The sequence below is a fragment of the Salmo salar genome, chromosome ssa15 (assembly GCF_905237065.1).
Source record: "Salmo salar chromosome ssa15, Ssal_v3.1, whole genome shotgun sequence".
Classification (NCBI taxonomy): Eukaryota; Metazoa; Chordata; class Actinopteri; order Salmoniformes; family Salmonidae; genus Salmo; species Salmo salar.
Window position 1 is genome coordinate 81,089,227 of NC_059456.1, and position 14,154 is coordinate 81,103,380.

A 14,154-nucleotide genomic window follows, 5' to 3' on the forward strand; every position below is an offset into this window, starting at 1 on the left:
CGACTTCAGTGGGCAAATGCCCACCTTCGATGTCCACTGACACACTGGAGAAGTGTGCTCTTCACGGATGAATCCCGGTTTCAACTGTACCGGGCAGATGGCAGACAGTGTGTATGGCGTCCTGTCAGTGAATGGTTTGTTGATGTCAACATTGTGAACAGAGTGCCTCATGGAGGCGGTGGAGTTATAGTATGGGCAGGCATAAGCTACGGACAACGAACAAAATTGCATTTTATTGATGGAAATTTGAATGCACAGAAATACCGTGACAAAATCCACCGCCATCACCTCATGTGTCAGTATGATAATGCACGGCCCCATGTTGCAAGGATCTATACACAATTCCTGGAAGCTGAAAATGTCCCAGTTCTTCCATGACCTGCATACTCACCTGACATGACACCCATTGAGCATGTTTGGGATGCTCTGGATCAACGTGTACAACAGCATGTTCCAGTTCTCGACAATATCCAGCAATTTCGCACAGCCATTTAAGAGGAGTGGGACCAAATTCCACAGGCCACAATCAACAGCCTGATTAACTATATGCAAAGGAGATATCGTGCTACATGAGGCAAATGGTGGTCACACCAGATACTGACAGTTTTTTTAAGGTATCTGTATTGCCAGTCGTGAAAGCAATAGATTAGGGCCGAATGAATTTATTTCAATTGACTGATTTCCTTATATAACCTGTAACTCAGTATAATCTTTGAAATTGTTGCATGTTAATGTGTTTATATTTTTGTTCAGTGTAGTAGAAATCAATCCACACTACTGAGGAAGATAACAGTCTTTCGAGATCCACGTGTTTGACAACAGCCTGATAATCAGATAAGGTGATATTGCCAATTAGAGAAAAATTATTATGTTTTTGTTATCACATACACCGGCGGCCCTGGAGCAAATTAGATAACACATTCTGAGTATGGATGAGCCTAGTATGTTGACATTTGTTGGTAATGGAGCTTTATCTGTAGTACAATTTGTACACAGTATGTCATTTTAGAAAGTACTGTAATAGGCAAGACAGATTTCGGGACACAGCCAGAGACTTTTCCCCAGATGGTAAGAATCACATGTACCAAGTGTCATTTAAAAACATCAGTTGATAGTAACTTACATGACTGCGTGTGGATTCTGCAGCATACATGCTTTTGGTCCAAAAAGTGGTCACAGGACTTGGTCCATGTAGAGACTGATTTTTCCTGAAACATCTGAATGACAGAGAGAAAAAGCACGTTGTTTACAGGTTCAAAACGCTCTCACAAAAGTATAAAAATAATACTGGTAGATGTGTCGAAACACCTCAGGATATCCTTTCAAAATAATTTACTAAATCTCTTTAACCATGAGAAGAATGCATACTCAGCCCAGGGTCCTTTTTCAAAACAAGTTTGTTAAGCAATTGTAAAGCACCCATCCTACATGGGCTGGGCCTACATTTTCACCATCCTCTCATGGAAGTCGTATAATGTGAAGTTGCAAAAAGAATTGCCACTAAGTGTTATCTTTTAAGAATTCTACTGTCATTTTGTGTTGGTAGATGGGGACAATTTTTGGGAGACGTTAAACTTTTAGCATGTTTCAGATACAGGTATGCTTCATATCTAGGGCTAGTAATACAAATTAGTTTGGAAGGAAATCAATCAAGTAAAATCTGATATTTATGAAAACACCCATCTATTAAATCTCAAATCTAAACCAATTGAGAAAAACTATACCGAACAAAAATATAAATGCAACAACTTCAACGATTTTACTGAGTTACAGTTCATATAAGAAAATCCATCAATTGAAATAGATTAATTATGCCCTAATCTATGGATTTCATATGACTGGGCAGGGGGGGCAGCCATGGGTGGGCCTGGGAGGACACATGCTCTGGTGGGCATTCCTGCAGTCAATATGCCAATTGCACGCTCCCTCAAAACTTGAGACATCTGTGGCATTGTGTTGTGTGACAAAACCTTTTATTGTCCCCAGCACAAGATGCACCTGTGTAATGATCCTGCTGTTTAATCAGCTTCTTAATATGCCACACCTGTCAGGTGGATGCATTGTCTTAGCAAAGAAGAAACACTCACTAACAGGGATGTAAACACATTTGTGCACATTTGAGAGAAATAAGCTTTTTGTGCACATGGAACATTTCTGGGATCTTTCATTTCAGTTCATGAAACATGGGGCCAACACTTTACATGTTGCATTTATATTTTTGTTCAGTATATATGAATCTCAAACACTGATCAAATACTTTAATCAATGTCCAACCTCAGTTTTGCAAATACTGCACCAGCAAATTAGGAAATTATATAAATTAGGCTACAAGCAAAGAAACATTCACACACGGACGACACAGTGACATTTTATCTTCTAAGTTCTCATATACAGATGTCTCTAAAGCAGCGTGATTCAAGAGTACAGCAGTTGAAAAGTCCTGAATTAATTATATTTTCTAAACTTTGTTAAAATAGCAGTAACTGTATGAGAGCTTTGACTGTTTTAGGGGTGAAAGGCCACTTCCAATTGATCTGAATGGGTCCACCTGCTCTGACAGAGCTCGACAAGACGGCCACCTCTCCTCCTCTCTCAGGGGGCCCTCTGGACAGTCAAGTCACGTGGCAGGTTAGAAAATCCTATTAGTTGTCTGGTTCTAAAAGTTCACCATCTGCTACTACACTACAGGCTGCAGACAAGCTCACTGTGTGTGTGTGTGATGCCGAAGCAGATTATCATTTACTGCTCCATGTAGATGGGTTCAGCTGGTGGTTTCCTTCACACACACGCCCTCCAACACACTTGCACCATCCACCGTGGGCAAACGCACTTACGGACAAACGGACGTGCCGTTCCCTCTAAAACTCTGCTCTAGTGGCTTGAGGGACTGTACAGTCTTTCACATTTTTGGGATGGTGCAATTGCAAACCACGGACATGTCGTAACGGTCTGCCTCAAATGTACTCTCTCACAAGTCACAACCTCAAACCATACTGCAAATGAGAAGCTAGCACATTTACCAAGACAGAATAAATGAAAGTGTGAGAGTGGGTCCCAGTGTCATCTGAAAAACATTGCTCACCAACATTGCTCACCAGGAAATCTCTCTCAAATAAAAAGCCTCTTAGGTTGATTCAACTGTCATACTCATACTATATGACAGATGCCCCATTTTCAGTAGCTAACACAGCAGCAACACACAGTAACTTTTTGTCTGCACAAATCTTTAGTCATGGGGGTAGCATGGTGTTGATTCACACCCAAAAAGCTATTTGCATACACATTGAAAATAAAAAAAAGGCAATAAGAATGACAACAAATAGGATAGTAAGAAAACCAAAAGTCACTTGACATTTTTCTTAGCACTTGTATTTAAAAAAAAAAAATGTTCCATCGTTTAGTATTGCACAAGGTGAAATGAAAACGGGGTGATAATACGGTACCTGTAGTCGCAAGCAGTGGCAGACGAGGTGCTCAGGCTGCGGGTCTTTCTGGTACAGCAGGCCAGGCCACAGGCGGGGTTCTCCCCACCATCGCAGGCAGAACAGCAGTAGGGGACAGCCTCCACTCCAACCTGCTCTCCAGTTTCCATCTCAGCTCAGTCTGATAGGAAACACACAGGCCAAGAGGGGGCAAAATGGAAGCTTGGGGTCTTCATGGTCAACAAGGCAGGGTTACTTCAAATGCTTATGAGTCTATAAGGTTTAGCTTTGGGTTAGTGTTGACAGAAACTCCAAATTATACTGTGGCTAGCTTAGAATGCATGGTCAGAGTAGTACTCATGTAAGATACATTTGTGCACTTGGTCTTCTTTGTACAGTATGTGCATCATTTACAAAGCATCTTGTCAGTGGCATGTGACAAACATTTGAAAATACATTGGGCTTGCATCTGCATGTATGGAGGCTCAAGTTATTGCACAGAAACACTGTGCAGATTACATTACCCATGAATGTAGTCTTATTAACTGGGCATTATCATTATGTAATTCCTTTAGTACTAAGTTATCTAGCTACAGTCAGAGCCATGTATTTCTAAGTGTTTTTTTGTTAGCCAGTCAAATATTGTACCGAAATATTATATTAGCTATGATAACAAACGTTAACTATTTCATAATAACCAAGACAGCTTGCTAGTTAGTTAGGGAAAGGTGATACCTAGTCAGTTGCACAACTGAATGCATTCAACCGAAATATGGCTTACGCATTTAACCCAACCACTCTGGATCAGGGGGGGGGCTGCCTTAATCGACGTTCATGTCATGTGCGCCCGGGAAGCAGTTGTTGTTGAGTTTTCCGCGTATCGCTAAACTACCTGTCGCCTCTAGTTATCCAATGCTTTTCTAAAACTGCTGACACACTCCAGCCACATGAGGTCTAGCATTGTCTTGCATTAGGAGGAACCCAGGGCCAACCGCACCAGCAAATGGTCTCACAAGGGGTCTGAGGATCTCATCTCGGTACCTAATGGCAGTCAGGCTACCTCTGGTGAGCACATGGAGGGCTGTGCGGCCCCCCCAAAGAAATGCCACCCCACACCATGACTGACCCACCGCCAAACCGGTCATGCTGGAGGATGTTGCAGGCAGCAGAACGTTCTCCACGGCGTCTCCAGACTCTGTCACGTCTGTCACATGTGCTCAGTGTGAACCTGCTTCATCTGTGAAGAGCACAGTGCGCCAGTGGCGAATTTGCCAATCTTGGTGTTCTCTGGCAAATGCCAAACGTCCTGCACAGTGTTGGGCTGTAAGCACAACCCCCACCTGTGGACGTCGAGCCCTCATACCACCCTCATGGAGTCTGTTTCTGACCGTTTGAGCAGATACATGCACATTTGTGGCCTGCTGGAGGTCATTTTGCAGGGCTCTGGCAGTGCTCCTCCTGCTCCTCCTTGCACAAAGGCGGAGGTAGCGGTCCTGCTGCCTCCTCCACGTTTCCTGATGTACTGACCTGTCTCCTGGTAGCGCCTGGACACTACGCTGACAGACACAGCAAACCTTCTTGCCACAGCTCGCATTGATGTGCCATCCTGGATGAGCTGCACTACCTGAGCCACTTGTGTGGGTTGTAGACTCCGTCTCATGCTACCACTAAAGTGAAAGCACCGCCAGCATTCAAAAGTGACCAAAACATCAGCCAGGAAGCATAGGAACTGAGAAGTGGTCTGTGGTCACCACCTGCCGAACCAGTCCTTTATTGGGGGTGTCTTGCTAATTGCCTATAATTTCCACCTGTTGTCTATTCCATTTGCACAACAGCATGTGAAATGTATTGTCAATCAGTGTTGCTTCCTAAGTGGACAGTTTGATTTCACAGAAGTGTGATTGACTTGGAGTTACATTGTGTTGTTTAAGTGTTCCCTTTATTTTTTTGAGCAGTGTATAACCTTTCTAATTTACTTTTAAGTACATTTTTTTGTAACTTTGTTTTTATTGCGTTGGAATTGTAAATATTGTGAATTTGTATGATTGTGTGCAGGGCTCCCTTGTAAAAAGAGGCCTTGCTCTCAATGGGACTTCCCTGTTTAAATAAAAACAATAATTATATGTTTGTCATCTTCAACCAAGCGACCATAGACCTACCGGCCGCAAAATTGCGATATTTATTTTATGTTGTTTGTCATTCATCTTAAAAGTAATAATACTGCCATCTTGCTGCTAGTTGAGCTATGGTCGTTTGGTTGGAGATGACAAACATATAATGATAGTTTTATTTGAAATTGAGCCTTAAATTTTTCAACAGCCTCCTCCATCTCGACGTCCCCTGAATGCCCATCTGCTATCCGCGGCCCGCTAGCTGCCTAGAGCATATCGGACAGTTAGCTGAAGAGGTCCATCAGCCAAATTGTTGGGCTACTATACCTATTTGCCAATTGGCCTGGACCCCTTTACTACACGGAGCCCTGTTGATCCATCACGACTGGTCTGCCGACATAACCGCACAAGGGGGCTACAACAGACTTCTTCCGTCGCGACGTCCCTCTAAGGCCCTTCTGCTAGCCTCGGCCCGCTAGCTGTCTGAATCGCCGTGTCTCCAGCCCGCCTAGCTACTCACTGGACCCTATGATCACTTGGCTACGCATGCCTCTCCCTAATGTCAATATGCCTTGTTCATTGCTGTTTTGGTTAGTGATTATTGTCTTATTTCACTGTAGCGCCTCCAGCCCTGCTCAATATGCCTTAGCTAACCCTTTTGTTCCACCACCCACACGCGCGGTGACCTCACCTGGTTTAAATGGTGTCTCTAGAGTCAATACCTCTCTCATCGTCACTCAATGCCTAGGTTTACCTCCACTGTATTCACATCCTACCATACCTTTGTACATTATGCCTTGAATCTATTCTACCACGCCCAGAAACCTGCTCCATTTACTCTCTGTTCCGAACATACTAGACGACCAGTTCTTATAGCCTTTAGCCGTACCCTTATCATACTCCTACTCTGTTCCTCTGGTGATATAGAGGTTACTCCAGGCCCTGCAGTGCCTAGTTCCACTCCCATTCCCCAGGCGCTCTCATTTGTTGACTTCTGTAACCATAAAAGCCTTGGTTTCATCCATGTTAACATTAAACGCCTCCTCTCTAAGTTTGTTTTATTCACTGCTTTAGCACACTATGCCAACCCGGATATCCTAGCCGTGTCTGAATCCTGGCTTAGGAAGGCCACCAAAAACCCTGAAATTTCCATCCATAACTATAAGATTTTCTGACAAGATAGAACTGCCAAAGGGTGCAGAGTTGCAATCTACTGCAGAGATAGCCAGCAGAGTTCTGTCTTACTATCCAGGTCTGTGCCCAAACAATTTGAGCTTCTACTTTGCCGCTTGCTATAGACCACCTACTGCCCCCAGCTGTGCCCTGGACACCATATGTGAATTGATTGCCCCCCATCTATCTTCAGAGCTCGTGCTGTTAGGTGTTCTAAACTGGGACATGCTTAACACCCCGGCCATCCTACAATCTAAACTTGATGCCCTCAATCTCACACAAATGATCAATGAACCTACCAGGTACAACCCCAAATCCGTAAACACAGGCACCCTTATAGATATCATCCTAACCAATCTGCCCTCCAAATACACCTCTGCTGCCTTCAACCAGGATCTCAGCGATCACTTCCTCATTGCCTGCGTCCATAATGGGTCTGCGGTCAAACGACCACCCCTCATCACTGTCAAACGCTCCCTAAAACACTTAAGCGAGCAGGCCTTTCTAATCGACCTTCCCTGGGTATCCTGGAAGGATATTGACCTCATTCTGTCAGTAGAGGATCACTGGTTATTCTTTAAAAGTGCTTTCCTCACCATCTTAAATAAGCATGCCCCGTTCAAAAAATGTAGAACCAGGAACAGATATAGCCCTTGGTTCACTCCAGACTTGACTGCCCTTGACCAGCACAAAAACATCATGTGGTGTACTGCATTAGCATCGAATAGCCCCTGTGATATGCAACTTTTCAGGGAAGTTAGGAACCAATATACCCAGGCAGTTAGGAAAGCAAAGGCTAGCTTTTTCAAACAGAAATTTGCATCCTGTAGCACAAAGTCCAGAAAGTTCTGGGACACTGTAATGTCCATGGAGAAGAAGAACACCTCCTCCCAGCTGCCCACTGCACTGAGGCTAGGAAACACTGTCACCACCGATAAATCCACGATAATTGAGAATTTCAATAAGCATTTTTCTACGGCTGGCCATGCTTTCCACCTAGCTACCCCTACCCCGGTCAACAGCCCTGCACTCCCCACAGCAACTTGCCCAAGCCTCACCCATTTCTCCTTCACCCAAATCCAGATAGCTGATGTTCTGAAAGAGCTGCAAAATCTGGACCCCAACAAATCAGCCGGGCTAGACAATCTGGACCATCTCTTTTTAAAATTATCCACCGAAATTGTTGCAACCCCTATTACTAGCCTGTTCAACTTCTCTTTCGTATTGTCTGAGATCCCCAAAGATTGGAAAGCTGCCGCGGTCATCCCCCTCTTCAAAGGGGGAGACACTCTAGACCCAAACTGCTACAGACCTATATCTATCCTACCCTGCCTTTCTAAGGTCTTCGAAAGCCAAGTTAACAAACAGATCACCGACCATTTCCAATCCCACTGTACCTTCTCTGCTATGCAATTTGGTTTCAGTGCTGGTCATGGGTGCACCTCAGCCACGCTAAAGGTCCTAAACAATATCATAACCGCCATCGATAAGAGAAAATACTGTGCTGCTGTATTCATCGACCTGGCCAAGGCTTTCGACTCTGTCAATCACCACATTCTTATCGGCAGACTCAACAGCCTTGGTTTCTCAAATGACTGCCTCGCCTGGTTCACCAACTACTTCTCAGACAGAGTTCAGTGTGTCAAATCGGAGGGCCTGTTGTCCGGTCCTCTGGCAGTCTCAATGGGGGTGCCACAGGGTTCAATTCTCGGGCCAACTCTCTTCTCTGTATACATCAATGATGTTTCTCTTGCTACTGGTGATTCTCTGATCCACCTCTACACAGACGATACCATTCTGTATACTTCTGGCCTTTCTTTGGACACTATGTTAACTGACCTCCAGATGAGCTTCAATGCCATACAACTCTCCTTCCGTGGCCTCCAACTGCTCTTAAATGCAAGTAAAACTAAATGCATGCTCTTCAACCGATCGCTGCCCGCACCTGCATGCCCGTCCAGCATCACTACTCGGGACAGTTCTGACAACTATAAATACCTAGGTGTCTGGTTAGATTGTAAACTCTCCTTCCAGTCTCACATTAAGCATCTCCAATCCAAAATGACATCTAGAATCTGCTTCCTATTTCGCAACAAAGCATCCTTCACTCATGCTGCCAAACATACCCTTGTAAAACTGACTATCCTGCCAATTCTTGACTTTGGCGATGTAATTTACAAAATAGCCTCCAACACTCTACTCAGCAAATTGGATGCAGTCTATCACAGTGCCATTAGTTTTGTAACCAAAGCCCCATATTATACCCACCACTGCAACCTATATTCTCTCGTTGGCTGGCCCTCGCTTCATATTTGTCGCCAAATCCACTGGCTTCAGGTCATCTATAAGTCTTTGCTAGGTAAAGCTCCGCCTTAGCTCACTGGTCACCATAGCAGCACCCACCCATAGCACGTGCTCCAGCAGGTATATTTCACTGGTCACCCCCAAAGCCAATTCCACCTTTGGCCGCCTTTCCTTCCAGTTCTCTGCTGCCAATGACTGGAACGAATTGCAAACATCACTGAAGCTGGAGACTCATATCTCCCTCACTAACTTTAAGCACCAGCTGTCAGAGCAGCTCACTGCATCTGTAAATAGCCCATCCAACTACCTGATCCCCATACTGTTATTTATTTTATTTTGCTCCTTTGCACCCCAGTATCTCTACTTGCACATTCATCTTCTGTACATTTATCACACCAGTGTTTTATTGCTTGACTGCTATTTATTGCCTTACCTCCCTTATCTTACCTCATTTGCACACACTGTATATATAGACCTTTTCTATTGTGTTATTGACTGTATGTTTGTTTATTCCATGTGTAACTCAGTGCTGTTGTTTGTGTCGCAGTGCTTTTCTTTATCTTGGCCAGGTCGCAGTTGGAAATGAGAACTTGTTCTCAACTAGCCTACCTGGTTAAATAAAGGTGAAATAAATAAATAGGTGATAACTAAGCTCAGGTAGAAGTTGTAGAAATCAGTTTTTCCAAACTAGACAGGCTACGGAACTCCAATAATTAGTCCTCTTTATTTATATATATATATATTTGAAATGCATGCCATCCCCATTACTCTCTCTGAGTTGTCACAGTCTGTCGTTGATAGGAAAATTAAGACAAGTGTGGTTTTGGTAACACTTATGAGCCATTGGCTTATAGGGAACCATGAGCTTTTTTATAGTGTATAATACTACCAGTGTGATTATTACAAATGCATCTACTGTGTATGTATTTATAAAGGGTGTTAATAGGAGCTTAGATGTGATGAAGCAACTTTAGGGTGATTGGGTGGCATTCAATTCATTTCATTCGTGCATTAAACAATATTTCACTGGAGACATCGTTCAGCACAAGTGTTTGCTATAGTAAATAACTAATGCAAATATTGTAAACGTAAAAAGCAACAATTATTTAAGTGTAAAAGAAATCACTTTATTTGTAGTTACAATAACTAACATTGCTAAACATTTCAACTAGCATATTTTCTCAAATAATTATACTCACAACACATCTCAAACTGCATTTTTATTATATCTTAAATAACAATACATTTTATCTTGCATCCAGCTTTCAGTTGTACACTGTCTAAAATTAAATAAAAAAAGGTTAAGGGAACAGTGGGGGTGTAGAGATCTAGTTATTTCATGGAGAGAGGAAAAAAAAGGGAAATGCATTTGTAATATTTTTTTATTTTTTATTGCCAACTCCACGCCTAACGCACAATTACAGAACATTTTGTACAGAATGTCGCAGAGAAAACAGAATGGAAAAATGCCACTACTGCTAAAGAAAGAGTCTCTGTTTACAAGGAGAGGGGTACAGAACATTCTGCCATTCAGATGCTGCAAGTTCCTTCTTTTTTATTATTAAAGGACAGAAAAAAACCTGTGTTACAAAATGTTTATTTTTTTTGTCACTGGAATTTGTTTGCTACAGAAGAAATTAACATTTCTTTGTTCCATTTGTGTCTGTACGTGCATATGTGTTTAAATGTTTACATTACTTTTAAATCAAGGAATCCTTCCCAAGTATGGATATAAGACCAGGTAACTGTTTGTTATGGTGTTTGCTGCTCTCAAGTGCATAGCTTTGACATTTTAATTGAATTATTTATGCACAGATTAGCCAAAAACAATATAAATACCATTGTAATTATGATATATTTAACAGGTTATTTTCTTAAAAAGAAAAACATCAGAAGGACTTAGTTCCATATGCACCTCTTTTTAAGCAATTCTACAGCATGCGATCCTAAGAGTTAACCCACCCATGGCAGAAAACTTTTTTTTCTCTTTTGTTTACTTAAAAAGTTTCAATATCATTATTTTCAAACATTGATTTATACAACATGTCGTTCAGAGTAGTAACTGCATTTCCAAGCACAGAATGGGTTCCTCTTGAAACTCCGGAAAGAAACCGGGGTATAAGTGGAGGCCTCCCTACCCAATCACATCACCAGTCCCAACCACAGTCAACAGAAAAAGGAAATAAAATAAAGTGACAAGATGGGATTCTTCATTTCAATATTCTACATTGTCACCAAACAAAAAGGTGAAGAGAATGGGTAAAAAAAAAAAAGTTTCGATTTGTTTAAAAATTAGCATTCATTATCACAAACAGCAGGTGCTTGGTTAGTTAACTTTTCTTTAAACATTATTCTGCATATGCAAAGTAAAATTGTGTGCAAACAAAAATTCTTGACTAGACAGAAAACCCCCAAAAACTGAGTAAAGTATCTTGGGACTAAATATTCAGAATGGCCAGACACTGTCGGTGGCTCATGGACTCCCCGTTGAAGCTAAATTCTCTTGCCTTTTTTTCCTGATGTGATAAAGCTGGATTAAAATGACATGATCATTTGTAATTTTTATTTCCAACCTACAAAACTTGATTCTAAAATATATCAAGACTAAGAGATAAAAGAAAGCTTTTGATCCTCAATTTACCAACAGGAGGCCACTGATCTAGTTCTGGGGGGATAAAAAAAGAGGAAAATAGCATGACCGAAAAATAAAATAAACATGGCTGGCCAAAAATCTATCAAGAGTTAGATCATCGGTGTAAATGACCTTCACTCAAACCTGTGTATTGAAGATGTATGATATTTGCATGGTGGTGAATGTATTTTCATTCAACACAATATCAGAAAATGGTCCCAGGAGGAATGCACAATTTCTTCCCCATTCCATTTCATACCACTACAATTCCTCATTTTTTTTAGCTGAGTGATAAACAATTGTGCTCTTAAATGAGAAGGAGAGAGCATTTTTGCCCTTGGTAGTTTTTTGGGGTGTTGGGAATCAGTATAGTGGTATTTTCAGAAAAGTGGATATGCAAGAAAATTGAACATTTTTATGTTGGAATGGTCTTCCACTCAACTTTGGAGTCCGGATGCCATCTGAAAAAAGAAAGCAGGACAAAGAAATACAATTATTGTTATTTGCAACAAAAGTACTTCCTAAAAGTGTACAGTCATTGTAGACAATTAACCTCTTAAAAATGAACCAAACAAAACTGATTGGTCAACGGTGGGCTACAAACTGGATGGCCGCAAACCAACAAGCAAAGTTAAGACTGAGCTAGACTTGATTTTAGTGATCTTCCCATGTTCACCCCCAGATGGCAGCAGACATTCAAACTAGAGACTATGATATCCAGTGCTACACTAAATTACCAAAACTATCTGGACACCTGCTTGTCGAACACCTTATTCCAAAATCACGGGCATTAATATTGAGTTGGTCCCCCCCTTTGCTGCTATAACAGCCTCCACTCTTCTGGGAAGGCTTTCCACTAGATGTTGGAACATTGCTGCGGGGACTTGCTTTCATTCAGCCACAAGAGCATTAGTGAGGTCGGGCAATGATGTTGGGCGTTCAGGCCTGGCTCGCAGTCAATGTTCTGTATGGACCTTGCTTTGTGCACGGGGGCATTGCCATGCTGAAATAGGAAAGGGCCTTCCCCAAACTGTTGCCACAATGTTGGAAGCACAGAATCGTCTAAAATGTCATTGTGTTGTAGCGTTAAGATTTCCCTTCACTGGAACCATGAAAAAAAGCCCCAGACCATTATTCCTCTTCTACCAAACCACTTAGGCAGGTAGCGTTCACCTGGAATCCGCCAAACCCAGATTCATCCGTCGGACTGCCAGATGGTACTTTTCCACTGCTCCTGAGTCCAATGGCGGCAAGCTTTACACCACTCCAGCCGATGCTTGGCATTGCTCATTGTGATCTTAGGCTTGTGTGGCTGCTTGGCCATGGAAACCCATTCCAGATGAACAGTTCTTGTGCTGACATTGCTTCCAGAAGCAGTTTGTAATTATCTTTTTATTAGAATGTTATTTTCTTTTAACATGGGTTACATAGACAACCAAACTAAGCGTACCACATAGACTAAGTACAATCAAAAGGAATACAGCAAAACATTATACCAAAAGCAGTAATAAAATGGAGAACAAAATTTTACTTCACAATGATAACATGGGGCATTTATGGGAGGTTTTCTGCAGGACAACAATGGAGACTAGATTTTCCAAAATGTAACAGACTTCTGGTATAAATGAAAGGTAAGTTTCTCTAGGGGTAGAATAGCAGAAGCTTGAGAAAGCCACATTATCACAGATGGTACTTCAGGTGTGGACCATAACTATATACATTTTTTGGCTAAGTAAACAAGTGTATTGAACAGATGTTCAGAGTCAGGGTCAAACACAATGTTACAATAAATTCGGTGAAAAAGCTAATTGTCTACCCAAGATGTTCTGGATGTATAAATGAATATCATTCCAATAAGACTGGATTCTGCTAAAGTACCAAAAAATGTGCATGAAGGTGCCAGTATCCTGTTTACATTTGAAACATAAATGTGATGCATTGGAAAACATTCTTTGAAGGCGGACAGGTGTAAAGTAGGTTCAATGAAAACATTTGAAATGTAGTTCTTGTATGCGAGGTGCATTTGGGGTAGACCCTTTCGCAGATAGAAGCCCATTCTTCCTCACCGAATGCATGTCCAATGTCTTTCTCCCAAACATGTCTCAACGCGTCATAGGATGAGGCACTTCTGTTCAATAAAATAGAATACAAGTCGGAGATTAAACCTCTCCGAACTTCAATCATTTGAAAATGTAGTTTAAAAATCGACTTCTGACCCTCTATGAAGTGTCTAAATTGTAGGTACTTAAAATCTGTTGGATGAATCAAACTCAGTTTTTATCTGTTGGAACGATTTAAGAGTGTCCTGAGTAAATAAAGGCACAAAGTCAGCCATACCCTTTGTCTTCCAGTCCAGAAGTTCAATACTCCTTATTGTGGGGGAGGGTGGGGTGTTCAGCGCTTGGTGGTCACGTTCTGTGAACTTGTGTAGCTGAGCCGTTGTTTCTCCTAGTCACTCTAGGAGCTGAGCTCTTCAGTAAGGCCATTCTACTGCCAATGTTTGTCTATGGAA

At 41.9% G+C, this 14,154-nt stretch overlaps 1 protein-coding gene across 6 annotated transcripts in view; it reads right to left on the reverse strand.

Moving 5' to 3' along the window:
• Window positions 1–10,374: 10,374 nt before the first annotated feature.
• The window catches only part of LOC106571997 (guanine nucleotide-binding protein G(I)/G(S)/G(T) subunit beta-1), a 52,734-nt gene continuing 48,954 nt past the window's right edge, over window positions 10,375–14,154 (reverse strand). For 5 of the 6 annotated variants that reach the window (XM_014145674.2, XM_014145678.2, XM_014145675.2 and 2 more), the window contains one exon: window positions 10,375–12,103. The gene's annotated coding sequence lies outside the window, so the exon portion shown is untranslated. Of the gene's footprint in view, window positions 12,104–13,015; window positions 13,771–14,154 lie in introns of those variants that run through there. The other variant, XM_014145677.2, reaches the window with a different exon arrangement.